Raw genomic sequence first — 21546 nt, 5'->3', positions numbered from 1 at the left:
TTTAGTTATTTATATCTTTTATTGAACTCAACATATTAAAAATGTTTGATTTCAGTGTATAATCACTTTAAAAATTGTTGAAATATTTTATATTACTTAAAAATACTAATTCTTTTAAATCTGATATGAATTTAGTTACAGCATATTTCAGTTGGGATTAACTACATTTGAAAAGCTCAATAGCCACATGAGGTCGATGCCTACTGTATTGGACAGTGTTGCTCTGTATCACTTGACATGATACAGTGCCCTCTACCCCCAGTTGTCTATGAAGTTGTATAGATCTAAAAGCCCAGAGCTTAACAGGATTCCAAAGTAGCTAGGTTAATATTTTCTCCTTGTAAGGAGTGGTACATACTGCTACTCCAAAAAAAAGGATTTGAAATTTGAACTGTTTTAACACTGCTGGATAAAAGACCACTTGCCAAGAAAACCAAAAAAATACAGTCTGTTTTGAAAAATGTTTTTATGATATCATTTGTAAAATTAGCAAAGAATAAAGTGAAAGATTGCTTTAAGACTAGAATATACAGATGGCCAATAAGCACATGAATAGATGCTTAACATCACTAATCATTAGGGAAATGCAAATCAAACCACAATGAGATACCACTTCACACCCATTAGGATGGCTGTTATTTAAAAAAACAAAACAAAACAACCAAACCCAGAAAACAAGTGTTAACAAGGATGTTGAGAAATTGGATCTCTTGTGCACTGCTGTTGGAATGTAAAATGTTGCAGCTGCTACGGAGAACAGTATGGCAGTTCCTCAAAAATTAAAAATAGAATTACTATAAGATGTAGCAATTCTACTCCTGGGTATATGCCCAAAAGAATTGAAAGTGGGATCTCAAAGGGATATGTGTGCACCGTGTTCAGAGTGGCTTTGTTCACAGTGATCAGAAGCTGGAAGCAGCCTAAGTGTCCACCAGCAGCTGAATGGATAAACGAAATGTGATACATACACCTGATGGAATATTACTCAGCCTTAAAAAGGATGGAGATTCTGACACATGCTATAACATTGATAACTGTGAGGTCATTATGCTAAGTGATGTAAGCTGATCACGAAAGGACAAATACTGTATGATTTTACACATATGAGATACTTAGAGTAGTCAAATTCATAGAGACAGAAAGTAAAATGGTGGTTACCGGGGCTGAGGAGAGGGGGAAATGGGAAGATACTGTTGAATGGGTACATAATTCCAGTTTTGCAAGATGAAAACCATTCTGTGTATAAATGGTTTGAGATGGTTGCATAACAATATGAATGTACTTAATGCCAGTGAACTGTACACTTTAAAAAAAATGGTTAAATGGTAAATTTTAGGTTATGTATATTTTACCACAATTAAAATAAGTAAATTTTTAACAAGTACAAGGTTTCTTTGAAAGCAGTCTGCATTACTATCTTTTGTCTGTTCTTTATTTTCTTTTTCCTCCATTAAAACTTATTATCCTCATTTTCTTCCTTTTAAAAGTTTTTTATTTTTTTGTTTTATTTTTTTATTTTGAGAGAGAGAGAGAGGCAGAGGTAGAGAGGGAGAGAGAGAATTCCAAGCAGGCTCTGCTGTGTCAGTGCAGAGCCCAATGTGGGGTCCAAACCCAGGAACCCTGAGACCATGACCTGAGCAGAAACCAAGAGATAGACACTTTACCGACTGAGCCACCCAGGTGCCCCTTAATTATCCTCATTTTCTTTCTTTCTTTTTTTTTTTTTAAATATTTTTATTTTTGAGACAGAGAGAGACAGAGCATGAGCAGGGGAGGGGCAGAGATAGAGGGAGACACAGAATCTGAAGCAGGCTCCAGGCTCTGAGCTGTCAGCACAGAGCCCGACGTGGGGCTCAAACTCATGAGCTGTGAGATCACGACCTGAACTGAAGTTGGATGCTTAACTGACTGAGCCACCCATGCGCCCCAACCTCATTTTCTTAATCCATTGGTCAGTCAATGCTATTTCATATGGGAAGGGGTTACTCCTAGAAAATTCTAGGGTTCTTTCCAATAATTCATATAAAAAGTATAAATAGAAAGTCTTGTTGAAAACATGCACATAAAGACTTACATTCTTTTAGCATCTTTACTGGAATTACTGTTTGCCTCACACGAGCAACTTATAGGATTTCAAAAGAGATAAATTATATAGATTTAAAAAACGTAGAAGTAACAACATACTAATAACTGATTTTTTTTCTCTTCTCGCTATTTTTAGACCATAATTTTGGTAACTTGAAATAATTATCTGATATTTAATAAGAGGTATGGTTTTGTTTTCTAGCTTATATGTTCTTTGGTAACATACATTCACATTTTCTTTTTTAGGTCCTGAATTTCCCTGAAAGTTCCCCTTATTTCATGAAGAACTTGATTTAAATCTTGGTTCTTACTCTACTTGGTCAATTACATACTCAGGTAACACTGGGATTTAGAGCCCTCTTATAAAACATTCTGAAAAGTCCAGATTTTTACTGTGTGGCTCAGAGAAGTTTCATAAAATTTAAAGCAAACATGTAAAGGTTAAACATTTATAGGTGCTCTCTGTTTTAAACAAATTTCACTGTAACTTCTAACATGAGTAAGTACAAAACAAGTTAATTTTTTATCCCTCATGCTTCTTTAAAATATACTCTCTGAGGTGCCTGGGTGGCTTAGTCGTTAAGCATCTGACTTTGGCTCAGGTCATTATCTCAAGGTTCATGAGTTTGAGTCCCACATTGGGTGAGCAAGAGCCCTGACTTGGGTGAGCCTGCTTCTCTCTCTCTCTCTCTCCTTCCCTCCCTCTAAGGATTCTCTTTATGCCCCTTGCTCACTTGCACTCACCCCCCTCAAAAAATAAAAATAAAATGAAATATACTCTCTGGAAGTGGATTTCCTCCCCAAGGATGAAATCTGAGCAGGCCCTAAAACTTTTCTTGTGACTTTAAATAATAAAAAGTCCTAGAGTTACATTAAGCTCCAGATAGTCTCAATTCAGAAAATGGAATGCCCAATGTCCCAATAATTTTCAGAATTCTTAATGTGATTTAATATAAATTCTTTTCCCTCCCCCTGGAAAGACCTAAGGCAGCTGCTGAGGATAGAGGACAGGAAGCTTTTTACTTTCTTACATAACATCCTTTCCATTTGCTAGTTTTGTAGTGGGGAGGGTGGAGGGGTGGGAGGATCTGGATGTTCCTTCTTGTACAGACAGTGGAACAGGATGGTGGTGTGTTGTAGTGTAAGAGTCTGATGGTGATTTTGACTGTAATATAAGTGCCCGACACTAAGCTTTTGGTTGCCTAGGCATCCACTTCAAAGACCTTCAGCTCAGATAAATACAATACCAACCACACAACCAGATGCAGAACCAGGCCGTCTCACCCATGAAGTCCCTCTTTCTGGAAAGCGCTGGTTGATCTGGATAACTGACCATTTGACTGCTTGTCTTTCCCTTTCTGCTTTTTATTTTATTTTAATCTTTTTAAATCTTTATTTATTTTTGCTAGAGACAGAGAGAGGTAGGGGCAGAGAGAGAGGGAGACCCAGAATCTGAAGCAGGCTCCAGGCTCTCAGCTGTCAGCACAGAGACCAATGTGGGGCTCACTCACGAGCCACGAGATCATGCCCTGAACCGAAGTTGGCCACTTAACTGACTGAGCCACCCAGGTGCCCCTCCCTTTCTGCTTTTTATTTTATTTTTTTTTTCAACGTTTATTTATTTTTGGGACAGAGAGAGACAGAGCATGAACGGGGGAGGGGCAGAGAGAGAGGGAGACACAGAATCGGAAACAGGCTCCAGGCTCTGAGCCATCAGCCCAGAGCCTGACGCGGGGCTCGAACTCACGGACCGCGAGATCGTGACCTGGCTGAAGTCGGACGCTTAACCGACTGCGCCACCCAGGCGCCCCTCCCTTTCTGCTTTTTAATTCCACTCTTTATATATATATGTGTGTGTGTATATATATATATATATATATATATATATATATATATATTTATATATATATATATATACATTTAGGCTCGTTCCATAATTTGGCTCTTGTTGAAAGTGCTACTATAAACGTTGGGGTACAAGTGCCCCTATGCATCAGCACTCCTGTATCCCTTGGGTAAATTCCTAGCAGTGCTATTGCTGGGTCGTAGGGTAGATCTGTTTTTAATATTTTGAGGAACCTCCACACTGCTTTCCAGAGCGGCTGCACCACTTTGCATTCCCACCAACAGTGCAAGATGGTTCCCATTTCTCCACATCCTCTCCAGCATCTATGGTCTCCTGATGTGTTCATTTTAGTCACTCTGACTGGAGTGAGGTGATATCTCAAGTGTGGTTTTGATTTGTATTTTCCGGATGAGGAGTGACATTGAGCATTTTTTCATGTTGGCCATACAGATGTCTTCTTTAGAGAGGTGTTTATTCATGTCTTCTGCCCATTTCTTCACTGGATTATTTGTTTTCTGGGTGTGGAGTTTGGTGAGTTCTTTATAGATTTTGGATACTAACCCTTTGTCTGATATGTCATTTGCAAATATCTTTTCTCATTCTGTCAGTTGCCTTTTAGTTTTGTTGATTGTTTCCTTTGCTGTGCAGAAGCTTTTTATCTTCATGAGGTCCCAATAGTTCATTTTTGCTTTTAATGCCCTTGCCTCTGGGGATGTGTCAAGTAAGAAATTGCTGCGGCTGAGGTCAGAGAGGTTTTTTTCCTGCTTTCTCCCCTAGGGTTTTGATGGTTTCCTGCCTCACATTCAGGTTCTTCTTCCATTTTGAGTTTAATTTTGTGAATGGTGTAAGAAAGTGGTCTAGTTTCATTCTTGTGCATGTTGCTGTCCTGTTGTCCCAGCACCATTTGTTAAAGAGACTGTCTTTTTTCCATTGGACATTCTTTCCTGTTTTGTCAAAGATTAGTTGGCCATACTTTTGTGGGTCCAATTCTGGGGTCTCTATTCTATTCCATTGGTCTATGTCTCTGGTTTTTTGTGGCAATACCATGCTGTCTTGATTACAGCTTTGTAGTAGAGGCTAAAGTCTGGGATTGTGATGCCTCCTGCTTTGGTTTTCTTCTTCAAAATTACTTTAGCTATTTGGGGTCTTTTGTGGTTCCATACAAATCTGAGGATTTCTTGTTCTAGCTTTGAGAAGAATGCTGGTGCAATTTTGATTGGGATTGCTTTGAATGTGTAGGTAGCTTTGGGTAGTATTGAAATTTTAACAATATTCTTCCAATCCATGAGCACAGAATGTTTTCCATTTCTTTGTATCTTCTTCAATTTCCTTCATAAGCTTTCTATAGTTCTCAGCATACAGATCTTTTACATCTTTGGTTAGGTTTATTCCTAGGTATTTATGCTTCTTGGTGCACTTGTGAATGGGATCAGTTTCTTTATTTGTCTTTCTATTGCTTCATTATTAGTGTATAAGAATGCAACTGATTTTTGTACATTGATTTTGTATCCTGCGACTTAGCTGAATTCATGTATCAGTTCCAGCAGACTTTTGGTGGAGTCTATCAGGTTTTCCATGTATAGTATCATGTCATCTGCAAAAAGCGAAAGCTTGACTTCATCTTTGCCAATTTTAATGCCTTTGATTTCCTTTTGTTGTCTGATTGCTGATGCTAGAACCTCCAACACTATGTTAAACAATAGCGATGAGAGTGGACATCCCTGTCGTGTTCCTGATCTCAGGGAGAAAGCTCTCAATTATTCCCCATTGAGGATGATATTAGCAGTGGGTTTTCATAAATGACTTTTATGATGTTTAAGTATATTCCTTCTATCCCAACTTTTCGAAGGTTTTTATTAGGAAAGGATGCTGAATTTTGTTAAATGCTTTTTCTGCATCAATTGACAGGATCATATGGTTCTTATCTTTTCTTTTATTAATGTGGTGTATCACATTGATTGATTTGTAAATATTGAACAAGACCTGCAGCCCAGGAATGAATCCTACTTGATCATGGTGAATAATTCTTTTTATAAGCTGTTGAATTCGATTTGCTAGTATCTTATTGAGAATTTTTGCATCCATATTCATCAGGGATATTGGCCTGTAGTTCTCTTTTTTTGCTGGGTCTCTGTCTGGTTTAGGAATCAAAGTAATGCTGGCTTCATAGAATGAATCTGGAAGTTTTCCTTCCCTTTCTATTTTTTGGAACAACTTGAGAAGGAGAGGTATTATCTCTGCTTTAAATGTCTGGTAGAATTCCCCAGTGCAGCCATCTGGTCCTGGACTCTTATTTGTTGGGAGATTTTTGATAACTGATTCAATTTCTTCGCTGGTTATGGCTCTGTTCAAATTTTCTATTTCTTCCTGTTTGAGATTTGGAAGTGTGTGGGGTGTTTAGGAATTTGTCCATTTCTTCCAGGTTGTCCAGTTTGTTGGCATATAATTTTTCATAGTATTCCCTGCTAATTGCTTGTATTTCTGAGGGATTGGTTGTAATAATTCCATTTTCATTCATGATTTTATCTATTTGGGTCATCTCCCTTTTCTTTTTGAGAAGCCTGGCTAGAGGTTTGTCAATTTTGTTCATTTTTTCAAAAAACCAACTCTTGGTTTCATTGATCTGCTCTACAGTTTTTGTAGATTCTATGTTGTTTATTTCTGCTCTGATCTTTATTATTTCTCTTCTTCTGCTGGGTTTAGGGTGTCTTTGCTGTTCTGCTTCTATTTCCTTTAGGTGTGCTGTTAGATTTTGTATTTGGGATTTTTCTTGTTTCTTGAGATAGGCCTGGATTGCAATGTATTTTCCTCTCAGGATTGCCTTCACTGCACCCCAAAGCGTTTGGATTGTTGTATTTTCATTTTCATTTGTTTCCATATTTTTAAAAATTTCTTCTCTTAGTTTCTTAGGACAAATTCCTAATATCTAATTGCCTGGTTGACCCATTCATTCTTTAGTAGGGTTCTTTAACCTCCATGCTTTTGGAGGTTTTCCAGACTTTTTCCTGTGGGTGATTTCAAGTTTCATAGCATTGTGGTCTGAAAGTGTGCATGGTATGATCTCAGTTATTTTATACTTATGAAGGGATATTTTGTGACCCAGTATGTGATCTCTTGGAGAATGTTCCACGTGCGCTCGAGAAGAAAGTATATTCTGTTGCTTTGGGATGTAGAGTTGTAAATATATCTATCAAGTCCATCTGATCCAATATATCATTCAGGGCCCTTGTTTCTTCATTGATTCTCTGTCTAGATGATCTATCCATTGTTGTAAGTGGAGTATTAAAGTCCCCTGCAATTACCACATTCGTATCAATAAGGTTGCTTATGTTGTGAGTAATTGTTTTATATATTTGGGGGCTCCTGTATTCAGTGCATAGACATTTATAATTGTTAGCTCTTCCTGAAGGATAGACCCTGTAATTATAATTATCTTCATCTCTTGTTACAGCCTTTAATTTAAAGTCTAGTTTGTCTGATATATGTATGATTACTCCATCTTTCTCTTGACTTCCAGTAGCATGATAGGTAATTCTCCATCCCCTCACTTTCAATCTGAAGGTGTCCTTAGGTGTAAAATGAGTCTCTTACAGACAGCAAATTGATGGGTCTTGTTTTTTATCCATTCTGATACCCTGTGTCTTTTGTTTCGAGCATTTAGTCCATTTACATTCAGTGTTTTTATAGAAAGATATGGGTTTAGAGTCACTGTGATGTCTGTAGGTTTCATGCTTGTAGTGATGTCTCTGGTATTTTGTGGTCCTTGCAACATTTCACTCACAGAATCCTCCTTAGGATCTCTTGTAGGGCTGGTTTAGTGGTGATGAATTCCTTCAATTTTTGTTTGTTTGGGAAAATCTTTACCTCTCCTTCTATTCTGACTTGCTGGAAAAAGGATTCTTGGCTGCATATTTTTTCTGTTCATCACATTGAAGGTTTCTTGCCATTCCTTTCTGGCCTGCCAACTTTCAGTAGATAGGTTTGCTACTACCTGTATGTGTCTATCTTTGTATGTTAGGGCCTGTTTATCTCTAGCTGCTTTCAGAATTCTCTCTTTATCCTTGTATTTTGCCAGTTTCACTATGATATGTTGTGCAGAAGATCAATTCAAGTTACGTCTGAAGGGAGTTCTCTGTGCCTCTTGGGTTTCAATGCCTGTTTCCTCCCCCAGATCAGGGAAGTTCTCAGCTATGATTTGTTCAAGTACACCTTCAGCCTCTTTCTTTCTTCTTCTTTTGGAATTCCTATGATACGGATATTGTTCTGTTTGATTGCATCACTTAGTTCTCTAATTCTCTCCTCATACTCCTTGATTCTTTTTATCTCTCTTTCTCAGTTTCCTCTTTTTCCATAATTTTATGTTCTAATTCACCTTTTCTCTCCTCTGCCTCTTCAATCTGTCCTATGGCCGCCTCCATTTTATTTTGCACCTCATTTATAGTATTTTTTAATTCATCATGACTATTTTTTAGTCCCTTGATCTCTGTAACAATAGATCTTCTGCTGTCCTCTATGCTTTTTCAAGCTCAGCGATTAATTTTATGACTCTTATTCTAAATTATTGTTCCGTTATATTGCTTAAATCAGTTTTGATCAATTTGTTAGTTGTCGCTACTTCCTAGAGTTTCTTTTGAGGAGAAATCTTCTGTTTTGTCATTTTGTGTAGTCCCTGCGGTAGCTCCAAACTGCAGGGCACTTCTCCTGTGCTGTCCGGAGAAACTTGTGTTGGTGGGCGAGGCCCCAGTGAGACCTGATGTCTGTCCCCAGCCCACTGCTCGGGCCATAGTGAGAGTGGTGTGTACCTTATCATCCCCTCTCCCAGGGGCAGGACTCACTGTGGAGTGGTGTGGCCACTGTCTGGGCTGCTTGCATACTGCCAGGCTTGTGGTGCTGCTTCGATGGGATCCGGCCAAGGGTGTATTAGACAGGGTAGTCTAGCTAGCTTTGCCCTCGGTGGTCCCCTTGGAGGGGCCCTGCAGCACTGGGAGGGAGGCAGGCCTGTTGGAGGGATGGATCCACAGAAGCACAGCGTTGGGCGTTTGTGCGGTGCAGGCAAGTTTGGTGATGGGAACTGGTTCCCTTTGGTATTTTGGCTCGGTGATGGGAGAGGGAAATGGCTCTTGCCAGTGCCTTTGTTCCCCCGCCGAGCTCTGTCCTTCTGGGGCTCAACAACTTTGCCTTCTGTAGGCCCCAGGGCGTTTTTCAAACTGTGGTTCCAGCTCATATCCCCGTGGGCTCTTTGTCCCTCAGTCTTTTTAGAGGGAGGACATGGCATCCTCTTGCCCTGCCCTCCCTGCTCTCTGAGAGCAGAGGTGTTGACTTTTAACAATCTAGTTGTTAAGTCCCGCTGGCTATCAGAACTCATGCAGTCCGGCTCCTCGGCTTTTGCAGGCCAGACCTCGGGGGCTCTGCCTTGCCTGGCAGGCTGCCCCTCCACCGCCCCGGCTCCCTCCCGCCAGTCTGTGTAGCATGCACCACCTCTCCGCCCTGCCTACCCTCTTCCATGGGCCGCTTGTCTACCTTTGGCTCTTGAGAGTCTTTTCTGCCAGTCTTCTGGTGGTTTTCTGGGTTATTTAGGCAGATGTGGGTAGAATCTAAGCCATCAGCAGGAGGAGATGAGCCCAGCGTCCTCCTATGCCACCATCTTCCCAGCAGTCTCTCTTCCACTGTTATATTTTAAATTTACCAGTAAAGAATGAACCCGTGAAACTCCAGGCACTCTACCCTTGAATCCAGTGAAGGCAGAACTTCAGGTCTGTGCTTTCTCTTTCTCTTTCCCATGATGACCTCCCTGTGTGACCCTGGCCCTGGCATACTGTGTTCCTTCCAAGACCTGTTTTTTTTTTTTTTTTTTTTTAAGTTCTCTGGTGGATGTTGCTGAAGTAGGTCTTGCAGTCATAAGAGCCACAAAGTAGTGTGGGCCCTGGTGAGTGCTCCACACTTTTCTAGCTGATAGCATTTCTTTTCTTTCTTTTCTTTTTTTAATGTTTTATTTATTTTTGAGAGAGACAGAGCAGGCGTGAGGAGGAGCAGAGAGAGAGAGGGAGACACAGAAACTGAAGCAGACTTCAGGCTCTGAGCTGTCAGCACAGAGCCCAATGCGGGGATCAAACTCAGGAGCCTTGAGGTCATGACCTGAGCCCAAGTCACAGCTTCACCGACTGATCCCCTCAGGTGCCCCCTAGCTGAAAGCGTTTCTATTGATAGGCTGAGACCAACCGAAAACTTGTGCTCTCTATGCCCAGCAAGCATTTAAAGCTGCTCCTGTGGACAGGTTTGCAAGCACTTGGAGCCTCCCTTGTGGGGCCCTCTGGCTGTGGATGCCAGGATGACCATCCCTCTGGCCCGGAGTTCTCAGGCAGGAGGGACTACCCCTCAGGCGGCCCCTCCCTTTAAGACCCCAACAGCTGTCATTGCCCCTCCTTTCAGGGTGGGGTTTTCTTGGGTGAGATTCAAAGAAGTGCAGACTGTTTCATCAGAATGGTCCACATCTAGTCCACAGGAGCTGGTCCCACGTTCTTAGACCCACTGTGGGAAGGCAGAGCTGTTTTTTTCTAGATCTGCTAAGTAGCAGATCTTCACTTTCCAGTAACCAACGTTGGGTCAGCTTGTCACTCCTTGTCTACACATTTTCTGTTAGCAGCGCCACTGTGTTTCCCAACAAAACAACAAAATGACAGTATTTTGTCATAGCAAAGACTGGTAAGGCCACAAATCACTTTTTGTATGTGATTAATTGTAATTAACACAATAAAGACAAGGACTTTAAGGTAATTTCATAGTGAGATTTACCTTAATTACAAATATCTAGGACTCTCTTTAGTATGAGTTGGCAGATAAATAAATTATTTAGACGAATCCATTTAGAGAATACGTGATTTCTATAAAACTGTCCGTATTAAGCTGGTGTCCCACTTTGTTTTTTTGTTTTTGTTTTTACATTTTATTTATTTTTGAGAGAGAGAGAGAGACAGAGAGAGTGCACAAGTGGGGGAGAGGCAGAGAGAGAAGGAGACACAGAATCTGAAGCAGGCTCCAGGATCTGAGCTGTCAGCACATAGCCTGACACGGGGCTCGAACCCATGAATCCTGAGATCATGACCTGAGCTGAAGTTGGACGCCCAACCGACCGAGTCACCCAGGGGCCCCCCACTTTGGTTTTAAGTGTGCCAAGATGTTCATCTCCTAATTCCTCAGCTGGCCAGGGCAGACCTGGTACACGTTTTATCATCTGTGTGTGTTCTAAAAAATGTAGAAAGACCCTGTGTTATACTTCATATTAATGAAAGAGACATTAACATGAGGGTTGAAAATAAATTAAAAAAAAATCAAACTTAGAGAAATTTTATTATGGGCTTTGGGTATGCAAATTGCTATTAGTAATTTCTATGATAAGTGATATCTACTGTCAACTCCTTATAAATGTCAGCAATTAACAGTGCATATTATATGCTTTTGTCATTTCCAAAGCTGACTGGTCTATACTTGTTTTGAAAATATGTCACTCTTTGAAGACTTTTTAGGAAGGGCGTATAATTTGTCAGCATCGATCATTTCCAGATTTCCAGGATTTTATGTGACGGGTCTTGCAGTGCTGGCCAAAGTTTAAAGTCTCTTATTTGATGCCACATAAACTCACTCACATAGATGATTAGTAATGATCAAGTACTTTTGCTAAATCTTTGGGTTTATAAGCATTTGCATGCATATTATCTCATCTGGTCATGTTTCTATATTAAGTATTGGGCTAACTTTCAGCAACAATGTACAGTTAAATTAAAATTTATTTATATTTTATGGAAATGAAATCTATCTTCATCTTGCTCATGATGGTGTGCATAAAATATATTTCTTCCCTTGACATTTGTTTGTGCAAAGAGATGGAAAAGGTAATGACTAAGTGTAATCAAAGTGTCTGTGTCTTCCAGTAGATCAAGCATAGGAAAAATTTTTATTTTTTAATTTACTGTTCTATTAAAAACAACTCTACATTTCTTTTACCATGGAGACCAATGAATTACCCTGCTGGAACCCAGACCTGATTCTGATAACAATATTTAATCAGGGCTGTGAAGTCGAAAATATTCTTTCCTACCTGATTCTTCTAAGGAGATTGAAGGATTATCTGACCTCCTGTAAAATTTTAGAGAGGGGTAGAGCTCCAGAGTCAGTGATTTGGTTCTCATTAAGATTTCCTAAAAATCACGAAAGGTGGAGAATCCACTAAGCTTGGTTTGTTCATTTTCCCTTCTGATTCATTACTTCCTGAGAGAAACTTGGCTAAACAGATGGACAGAAATCACAAACCTCTGTTAGATAGAATGCTTTGAAAGTAAAAGCAAACAGATTTCCATTTCCTTTATATTCTCAAGAGTGGCACAGAGTTTTGATGCACAAAGAAGGCTAAAATGATGTTTGTTGACTGAATGAACTAAATTTTGTGAATCCTAAATATGCTGTTGTTAAATGATAGACACATAATGAGGTACCCTGGGTAGCATCATCGTGACATCAAATATTTCCTAAATCGTGCCATTTAACTTAAAGAAATGTTTTGATGCTTTTTGAAAATGCAATTAAAGAAGTATAATTTGTGTACATGCTGATATAGATTAAGATCAGTAAAAACTTTTAAATTACATTCAGTAAACCATTGCTCTATATTGTTTTCCTCAGAATGCAATAAAGATTACCTTCTTTCTTCAATTTTAACAATCATTGTGTAAAGTTATGAAGTCGAAATAATTCAGCTTGGAATGTACTGGAGGCTTCACAGTTACTCTCCGGTGGTCCAAAGAGATAGTGTGAAAAAGATACCAGAAACCTAGTTCTTATTAATCAGAAATTGCATTTTCACACGTTCCTGATAGAGGGCAGCAAGAAAATTCAGAACTTGGATGACTTCTTAACATGTGTATATGAGTCATGAAGTGAAAAATATTGAAGGTTTAATGAAAGCTACGTTTACTCAGAAAGGTGTAACAATAGTTACCATCTTTCTCATATAGTCATTAGGTTCTTAATGGCACAGAAGGCAGGTCTGGTTTTCTAGTATGGTTTCATACTTGGGAGCGCTTATCAAAATGATTGTGTCTTACTGAAGTGTTAACTTTATTTACAGGGGAAATAGGTGACACAGATGAGTTTCCCCCAGAAACTGACCCTGAAACATTTACAGGCATTCCAAAATTTATTGGAAAGTGATCTGAGCATCAACAGCCATGGGGTAGTGAGGAGGCTGGGTGGAGTAGAAGGAAAAGGATCACTCCAATGTGGTTGTGTGATGGTTATTGATTTATTTTTTTAATTTGCATCCAAGTTAGTTAACATATAGTACAATATGATTTCAGGAATAGATTCCAGAGATTCATCCCCTATGTATAACACTCAGTGCTCATCCCAACAAGTGTCTTCCTTAATACCCCTTACCCATTTAGCCCATCCATACTCCCACAACCCCTCCAGCAACCCTCAGTTTGTTCTCTATATTTAAGAATCTCTTATGTTTTTCCCCTTCCCTGTTTTTATATTACTTTTGCTTCCCTTCCCCTATGTTCATCTGTTTGGTGTCTTAAATTCTACATGTGAGTGAAGTCATATGATATTTGTCTTTCTCTGACTAATTTCACTTAACATAATACCCACTAGTTCCATCCATGTTGTTGCAAATGATAAGATTTCATTCCTTTTGATTGCCAAGTAATACTCCACTGTGTATGTGCCACATCTTCTTTATCCATTCATCTGTCAGTGGACATTTGGGCTCTTTCCATACTTTGGCCATTGTTGATAGTGCTGCTGTAAACATTGGGGTGCATGTGTCCCTTCGAAACAGCACACCTGTATCCCTTGGATAAATACCTGGTAGTGCCATTGCTGGGTCATAGGCTCATTCTATTTTTAACTTTTTGAGGAACCTCCATACTGTTTTCCAAAGTGGCCGCACCAGTTTGCATTCCCACCAGTGGTGCAAAAGAGATCTTCTTCTCTGCATCCTCGCCAACATCTGTTGTTGCCTGAATTGTTACTTTTAGCCATTCTGACTGGTGTGAGGTGGTATCTCATTGTGGTTTTGATTTGTATTTCCCTGATGATGAGTGATATTGAGCATATTTTCATGTATGTGTTAGCCATCTGGATGTCTTCTTTGGAGAAGTGTCTATTCATGTCTTTTGCCCATTTCTTCACTGGGTTATTTGGTTTTTTTTGGGTGTTGAGTTTGATAAGTTCTTTTTTTTTTTTTTTTTTATATATGAAATTTATTGTCAAATTGGTTTCCATACAACACCCAGTGCTCATCCCAAAAGGTGCCCTCTTCAATACCCATCACCCACCCTCCCCTCCCTCCCACCCCCCATCAACCCTCAGTCTGTTCTCAGTTTTTAACAGTCTCTTATGCTTTGGCTCTCTCCCACTCTAACCTCTTTTTTTTTTACCTTCCCCTCCCCCATGGGTTCCTGTTAAGTTTCTCAGGATCCACATAAGAGTGAAACCATATGGTATCTGTCTTTCTCTGTATGGCTTATTTCACTTAGCATCACACTCTCCAGTTCCATCCACGTTGCTACAAAAGGCCATATTTCATTTTTTCTCATTGCCACGTAGTATTCCATTGTGTATATAAACCACAATTTCTTTATCCATTCATCAGTTGATGGACATTTAGGCTCGTTCCATAATTTAGCTATTGTTGAGAGTGCTGCTATGAACATTGGGGTAAAAGTGCCCCTATGCATCAGTACTCCTGTATCCCTTGGATAAATTCCTAGCAGTGCTACTTCTGGGTCATAGGGTAGGTCTATTTTTAATTTTCTGAGGAACCTCCACACTGCTTTCCAGAGCGGCTGCACCAATTTGCATTCCCACCAACAGTGCAAGAGGGTTCCCGTTTCTCCACATCCTCTCCAGCATCTATAGTCTCCTGATTTGTTCATTTTGGCCACTCTGACTGGCGTGAGGTGATACCTGAGTGTGGTTTTGATCTGTATTTCCCTGATAAGGAGCGATGCTGAACATCTTTTCATGTGCCTGTTGGCCATCTGGATGTCTTCTTTAGAGAAGTGTCTATTCATGTCTTCTGCCCATTTCTTCACTGGGTTATTTGTTTTTTGGGTGTGGAGTTTGGCGAGCTCTTTATAGATTTTGGATACTAGCCCTTTGTCCGATATGTCATTTGCAAATATCTTTTCCCATTCCGTTGGTTGCCTTTTAGTTTTGTTGGTTGTTTCCTTTGCTGTGCAGAAGCTTTTTATCTTCATAAGGTCCCAGTAGTTCACTTTTGCTTTTAATTCCCTTGCCTTTGGAGATGTGTCGAGTAAGAGATTGCTACGGCTGAGGTCAGAGAGGTCTTTTCCTGCTTTCTCCTCTAAGGTTTTGATGGTTTCCTGTCTCACATTCAAGTCCTTTATCCATTTTGAGTTTATTTTTGTGAATGGTGTGAGAAAGTGGTCTAGTTTCAACCTTCTGCATGTTGCTGTCCCGTTCTCCCAGCACCATTTGTTAAAGAGACTGTCTTTTTTCCATTGCATGTTCTTTCCTGCTTTGTCAAAGATGAGTTGGCCATACGTTTGTGGGTCTAGTTCTGGGGTTTCTATTCTATTCCATTGGTCTGTGTGTCTGTTTTTGTGCCAATACCATGCTGTCTTGATGATTACAGCTTTGTAGTAGAGGCTAAAGTCTGAGATTGTGATGCCTCCTGCTTTGGTCTTCTTCTTCAAAATTACTTTGGCTATTCGGGGCCTTTTGTGGTTCCAAATGAATTTTAGGATTGCTTGTTCTAGTTTCGAGAAGAATGCTGGTGCCATTTTGATTGGGATTGCATTGAATGTGTAGATAGCTTTGGGTAGTATTGACATTTTGACAATATTTATTCTTCCAATCCATGAGCAGGGAATGTCTTTCCATTTCTTTAAATCTTCTTCAATTACCTTCATAAGCTTTCTATAGTTTTCAGCATACAGATCCTTTACATCTTTGGTTAGATTTATTCCTAGGTATTTTATGCTTCTTGGTGCAATTGTGAATGGGATCAGTTTCTTTATTTGTCTTTCTGTTGCTTCATTATTAGTGTATAAGAATGCAACTGATTTCTGTACATTGATTTTGTATCCTGCAACTTTGCTGAATTCATGTATCAGTTCTAGCAGACTTTTGGTGGAGTCTGTCGGATTTTCCATGTATAATATCATGTCATCTGCAAAAAGCGAAAGCTTGACTTCATCTTTGCCAATTTTGATGCCTTTGATTTCCTTTTGTTGTCTGATTGCTGATGCTAGAACTTCCAGCACTGTGTTAAACAACAGCGGTGAGAGTGGGCATCCCTGTCGTGTTCCTGATCTCAGGGAGAAAGCTCTCAGTTTTTCCCCGTTGAGGATGATGTTAGCTGTGGGCTTTTCATAAATGGCTTTTATGATCTTTAAGTATGTTCCTTCTATCCCGACTTTCTGAAGGGTTTTTATTAAGAAAGGGTGCTGGATTTTGTCAAAGGCCTTTTCTGCATCGATTGACAGGATCATATGGTTCTTCTCTTTTTTTTGTGTTAATGTGATGTATCACGTTGATTGATTTGCGAATGTTGAACCAGCCCTGCATCCCAGGAATAAATCCCACTTGATCATGGTGAATAATTCTTTTTATATGCCGTTGAATTCGATTTGCTAGTATCTTATTGAGAATTTTTGCATCCATATTCATCAGGGATATTGGCCTGTACTTCTCTTTTTTTCCTGGGTCTCTGTCTGGTTTAGGAATCAAAGTAATACTGGCTTCATAGAATGAGTCTGGAAGTTTTCCTTCCCTTTCTATTTCTTGGAATAGCTTGAGAAGGATAGGTATTATCTCTGCTTTAAACGTCTGGTAGAACTCCCCTGGGAAGCCATCTGGTCCTGGACTCTTATTTGTTGGGAGATTTTTGATAAGCGATTCAATTTCTTTGCTGGTTATGTGTCTGTTCAAGCTTTCTATTTCCTCCTGATTGAGTTTTGGAAGAGTGTGGGTGTTCAGGAATTTGTCCATTTCTTCCAGGTTGTCCAATTTGTTGGCATATAATTTTTCATAGTATTCCCTGATAATTGTTTGTATCTCTGAGGGATTGGTTGTAATAATTCCATTTTCATTCATGATTTTATCTATTTGGGTCATCTCCCTTTTCTTTTTGAGAAGCCTGGCTAGAGGTTTGTCAATTTTGTTTATTTTTTCAAAAAACCAACTCTTGGTTTCGTTGATCTGTTCTACAGTTTTTTTAGATTCTATATTGTTTATTTCTGCTCTGATCTTTATTATTTCTCTTCTTCTGGTGGGTTTAGGCTGCCTTTGCTGTTCTGCTTCTATTTCCTTTAGGTGTGCTGTTAGATTTTGTATTTGGGATTTTTCTTGTTTCTTGAGACAGGCCTGGATTGCAATGTATTTTCCTCTCAGGACTGCCTTTGCTGCGTCCCAAAGCGTTTGGATTGTTGTATTTTCATTTTCGTTTGTTTCCATATATTGTTTAATTTCTTCTCTAATTGCCTGGTTGACCCACTCATTCGTTAGTAGGGTGTTCTTTAACCTCCATGCTTTTGGAGGTTTTCCAGACTTTTTCCTGTGGTTGATTTCAAGCTTCATAGCATTGTGGTCTGAAAGTATGCATGGTATAATTTCAATTCTTGTAAACTTATGAAGGGCTGTTTTGTGACCCAGTATATAATCTATCTTGGAGAATGTTCCATGTGCACTCGAGAAGAAAGTATATTCTGTTGCTTTGGGATGCAGAGTTCTAAATATATCTGTCAAGTCCATCTGATCCAATGTCTCATTCAGGGCCCTTGTTTCTTTATTGACCGTGTGTCTAGATGATCTATCCATTTCTGTAAGTGGGGTGTTAAAGTCCCCTGCAATTACCACATTCTTCTCAATAAGGTTGCTTATGTTTATGAGTAATTGTTTTATATATTTGGGGGCTCTGGTATTCGGCGCATAGACATTTATAATTGTTAGCTCTTCCTGATGGATAGACCCTGTAACTATTATATAATGTCCTTCTTCATCTCTTGTTACCGTCTTTAATTTAAAGTCTAGTTTGTCTGATATAAGTGTGGCTACTCCAGCTTTCTTTTGGCTTCCAGTAGCATGATAAATAGTTCTCCATCCCCTCACTCTGAATCTAAAGGTGTCCTCAGGTCTAAAATGAGTCTCTTGGGGCGCCTGGGTGGCGCAGTCGGTTAAGCGTCCGACTTCAGCCAGGTCACGATCTCGCGGTCCGTGAGTTCGAGCCCCGCATCGGGCTCTGGGCTGATGGCTCAGAGCCTGGAGCCTGTTTCCGATTCTGTGTCTCCCTCTCTCTCTCCCCCCCCCCCCCCCGTTCATGCTCTGTCTCTCTCTGTCCCAAAAATAAATAAACGTTGAAAAAAAAAATTAAAATGAGTCTCTTGTAGACAGCAAATAGATGGGTCTTGTTTTTTTATCCATTCTGATACCCTATGTCTTTTGGTTGGCGCATTTAATCCATTTACATTCAGTGTTATTATAGAAAGATACAGGTTTAGAGTCATTGTGATGTCTGTATGTTTTATGCTTGTAGTGATGTCTCTGGTACTTTGTCTCACAGGGTCCCCCTTAGGATCTCTTGTAGGGCTGGTTTAGTGGTGACAAATTCCTTCAGTTTTTGTTTGTTTGGGAAAACCTTTATCTCTCCTTCTATTCTAAATGACAGACTTGCTGGATAAAGGATTCTCGGCTGCATATTTTTGCTGTCTAGCACCCTGAAAATCTCGTGCCAATTCTTTCTGGCCTGCCAAGTTTTAAAAGAGAGATCAGTCACGAGTCTTATAGGTCTCCCTTTATATGTGAGGGCACGTTTAACCCTTGCTGCTTTCAGAATTTTCTCTTTATCCTTGTATTTTGCCAGTTTCACTATGATATGTCGTGCAGAAGATCGATTCAAGTTACGTCTGAAGGGAGTTCTCTGTGCCTCTTGGATTTCAATGCCTTTTTCCTTCCCCAGTTCAGGGAAGTTCTCAGCTATGATTTCTTCAAGTACCCCTTCAGCACCTTTCCCTCTCTCTTCCTCCTCTGGGATACCAATTATGCGTATATTATTTCTTTTTAGTGTATCACTTAGTTCTCTAATTTTCCCCTCATACTCCTGGATTTTTTTATCTCTCTTTTTCTCAGCTTCCTCTTTTTCCATAACTTTATCTTGTAGTTCACCTATTCTCTCCTCTGCCTCTTCAATCTGAGCCGTGGTGGTTTCCATTTTGTTATGCATTTCGTTTAAAGCGTTTTTCAGCTCCTCGTGACTGTTCCTTAGTCCCTTGATCTCTGTAGCAAGAGATTCTCTGCTGTCCTGTATACTGTTTTCAAGCCCAGCGATTAATTTTATGACTATTATTCTAAATTCACTTTCTGTTATATTATTTAAATCCTTTTTGATCAGCTCATTAGCTGTTGTTATTTCCTGGAGATTCTTCTGAGGAGAATTCTTCCGCTTGGTCATTTTGGATAGTCCCTGGTGTGGTGAGGACCTGCAGGGCACTTCCCCTGTGCTGTGGTGTATAACTGGAGTTGGTGGGCGGGGCCGCAGTCAGTCCTGATGTCTGCTCCCAGCCTACCGCTGGGGCCACAGTCAGACTGGTGTGTGCCTTCTCTTCCCCTCTCCTAGGGGCGGGATTCACTGTGGGGTGGCGTGGCCCGTCTGGGCTACTTGCACACTGCCAGGCTTGTGATGCTGGGGATCTGGCGTATTAGCTGGGGTGGGTCGGCAAGGTGCACAGGGGCAGGAGGGCCAGGCTTAGCTCGCTTCTCCTTAGGTGATCCACTTCAGGAGGGGCCCTGTGGCAGCAGGAGCGAGTCAGATCCGCTGCCGGAGGTTTGGCTCCGCAGAAGCGCAGAGTTGGGTGTTTGCGCGGAGCGAGCAAGTTCCCAGGCAGGAACTGGTTCTCTTTGGGATTTTGGCTGGGGATGGGCGGGGGAGATGGCGCTGGCGAGCGCCTTTGTTCCCCACCAAACTGAGCTCTGTCGTCCGGGGGCTCAGCAGCTCTCCCTCCCTTTGTCCTCCAGCCTTCCCGCTTCTGAGCAGAGCTGTTAACTTATGACCTCCCAGAAGCTAAGTCGCGCTTGCTGTCGGAACACAGTCCGTCAGGCCCCTCCGCTTTTGCTAGCCAGACTCAGGGACTCTGCTTGGCCGGCGAGCCGCCCCTCCGCCCCGGCTCCCTCCCGCCAGTTCGTGGAGCGCACACCGCCTTGCCGCCCTTCCTACCCTCTTCCGTGGGCCTCTCGTCTGCGCTTGGCTCCGGAGACTCCGTTCTGCTAATCCTCTGGCAGTTTTCTGGGTTATTTAGGCAGGTGTGGGTGGAATCTAAGTGATCAGCAGGACGCGCGGTGAGCCCAGCGTCCTCCTACGCCGCCATCTTCCGGAAAACTCTGATAAGTTCTTTATAGATTTTGGATACTAACCCTTTGGTTAAAGGATACTAACCCCTTTACCCAAAGGGTTAGTATCCAAAATATCTTCTTCCATTCTGTTGGTTGCCTTTTAGTTTTGCTGATTGTTTACTTCGCTGTGCAGAAGCTTTGTGATGGTTAATTTTATGCATCAACTTGACTGGACCATGGGGTGTCCAGATACTTGGCTAAATATTATTTCTGATTGTGTCTGTGAAGGTGTTTCTGGGTGAGATAACACTTGAATGATGGACTCAGTAAGGCAGGCAGATTACCCTTCCCAATGTGGGTGGATATCATCCATTCCAGTGGAGACATGAGTAGAAGAAAAGATGGAGGGAGAATTTATTTCTTTTCTGCCTGTTTGAGCTGTCATAGTGGACTTATGCCATCAGTCCGCAATTACCATCAGCTCCCCCGGTTCTTAGGCCTTTGGCCTGGAGACTGAATTACACCGCAGCTTATCTGTGTCTGCAGCTTGACAATGGCAGATCCAGGAACTTCTTGGCCTCTGAAATCATGTGAGCCAATTCCTCATAATATATTGCCATCTCTTTCTCTCTCTCATCTATTGGGTCTGTTTCTCTGCAGAACAGTGACTGAAACAAGTTGCAACGGGAGCCTCAGTTGACCCCACAGACAGTCCTGGAGCAAGGATGGTCCTCTAGAATTGGCCCAAATTCAGACACAGAAACTGGGCCATTATATCTCTGGGGAGGAGACATGATTTTGGGTGGGGTGGCTTTCTTTAGTGAGAGCAAGTCCAGAAAAGGGACTTTGTTGTAAGTACTTCAGTCCTAGAGTGGGGACCCAGGTGTCACACTGCAAGTCTACTACTGTAGGTAACCTTTCACAGTCAGTAATTCAAAAAACCTCAGCATATCATCTTTTGCAATCCTGTTGGAATTCAAATTTGGATTTCTAGAGATACAGACCCCCTTTCAATGGCTATTAGGTATGTCTTGATCATATTCTCTTTGTTTGGCATTATGCCATATATAATAATAAATAAGACCTACGACTTTCCCTGGGGTGTTGACAATGTATTAGAGGAAGGGGAGTCTTCAGTGGTGGAATACTGAGCATTTCGGTAGACTTAGGGTAAGGATGGAATCATTTCCATTATGGAAGACTTGGTTGTCAGTGCTTCCCATATCCCACTACATAGATGGTTAACCCACTCTTCTTATTCTTAA

This window comes from Lynx rufus, unplaced genomic scaffold, assembly GCF_022079265.1.
Source record: "Lynx rufus isolate CCGP_SWC_20201006 ecotype Redwood Valley unplaced genomic scaffold, mLynRuf1.p SCAF_13, whole genome shotgun sequence".
Taxonomy (NCBI): domain Eukaryota; kingdom Metazoa; phylum Chordata; class Mammalia; order Carnivora; family Felidae; genus Lynx; species Lynx rufus.
The sequence above is the reverse complement of the archived record's forward strand: the minus strand, read 5'-3'. Positions refer to the sequence as shown.